The sequence below is a fragment of the Trichechus manatus genome, unplaced genomic scaffold, assembly GCF_000243295.1.
Source record: "Trichechus manatus latirostris isolate Lorelei unplaced genomic scaffold, TriManLat1.0 scaffold00027, whole genome shotgun sequence".
Lineage (NCBI taxonomy): Eukaryota > Metazoa > Chordata > Mammalia > Sirenia > Trichechidae > Trichechus > Trichechus manatus.
This window is the reverse complement of record NW_004443963.1, coordinates 6,288,107-6,289,818: the sequence shown is the minus strand read 5'-3', so window position 1 is coordinate 6,289,818 and position 1,712 is coordinate 6,288,107.

The window sequence follows — 1,712 nt, the reverse complement described above, 5'->3', positions numbered from 1 at the left end:
ATTTTTTTTCCCCTGAAATGAATAAACAGATACATTTTAATTTACCTTCGTTTACTTTTAGAGGAGCTGCTGGCATTTGATTCCTCATTCTGGTTTCACTCCTAGCAGAATTATTTTTTTAATTTATTTTAATTATATGTTGCATTATTCTGGATTACTTAATCAGGCTTTGTTGGATTTGCTGGGAGACAGGTTTCCTGCAACACTGGAAGGCCGATAGCTCAGATATTGTTTCGAGACACCTAGGCATTGACTCTGGAAAAAGATGTGGCAGTCAGCTTCCTTAAAGATTTACAGCCTTGGAAACCCTATGGGGCAGTTCTGCTCTGTCCTATGGGGTCAGTATGGGTTGGAATTGGCTTGATGGCAGTGGGATTTTTTTGGGGTGGGGGTCATTGACTATTCTTCTGGGGATGAGGCTGTGGCCTTGCTGATGCTGTTTGGTTTAAGGACCAGGCAAACTCAACATTTGTAACTATTCCCTTAAAAGGATGCTCATATGTCCATAGAAAGACTTGCATAAGACTGTTCATAGCAGATTTATTTATAATAGTTAAAAGCTGGAAATAACCCAAAAAGTTGATCAAGAGAATGGCAAAACTAATTGTGATATGTTCATAAAATGCAATACTACTCAGCAGTAAAATTTTACCTGGAAACACTAATTAGACCTGGAAACACTCACTAGCTGATCTCTTACAATCTCCTGACTTTCTTCTCATAGTTCTTCTATATCAGCAAATGGCAACTCCATTCTTTCCATTGCTCCAGCCAAAAACATCAGCAGTATCTTTAACTTTGTCTCTCACACCGTACATTCAATCGATTAGCAAATCCTATCTGACAGCTTTCCTCTCAAACAATTGTATCCAGAGTTCAATCCCTTCTCACCACTTGCACCGTGACCACCCTGGTCTAAGCCACCATCCCCTCTCACCTGGATTACTGTAAAAGTGTCCTCACTGGTCTTGCTTCCACCCTTACCTTCTCCCTCCAGTCAGTTCTTCACGGTGATCCCACTGAAACCTAAGTCAGAGTGGGACCCTTCTCCACTCACATCCTTTCAGTGGCTCCTTTCTCACCCAGAGTGAAAGTCCAAGAGCTTACAATGACCCACAAACTTCAGGACCTGCCCCTGTGGACCCCCTGACTGTACCTGCTACCACACTCCCCTTGCTGACTGCACTGCAGGCACGCAGGATGCCTTGTTGCCCCTTAAACATAACATACATAATGTGTCTCAGGACCTTTGCACTTGCTGTTTCCTCTGCACTTATTTCTATTGCCTGGCACAACCTTCCCCCAGATATCATAGCTGCTCCCTCACTCCTTTCTGCTCAAATCAGCAACGCCTCCCTGGCTCACCATCTATAAAACCATGCCCCCCCCATACCCCCACACCCTCTCCATCCCTGCCCCAACACTCTTAAACTCCTTATTCTGTTTCATTTGTCTTCATAGTAGTTATCATCATTACCCACCCACTGCCATCGAGTGGATTCTGACTGATAGCAACCCCATAGGGTTTCCAAGGCTACAAATCTCTACGATAGCAGACTGCCACATCTTTCTCCCTCGGAGCCACTGGTAGTTTCGAACTGCCGACCTTTTGGTTAGCAGTTGATTGATTTAACCACTATGCCACCAGGGCTCCTTTATAAATGAATAAATGACTATTATTTGGCACATGCACACAGTAGGCCCACAATACA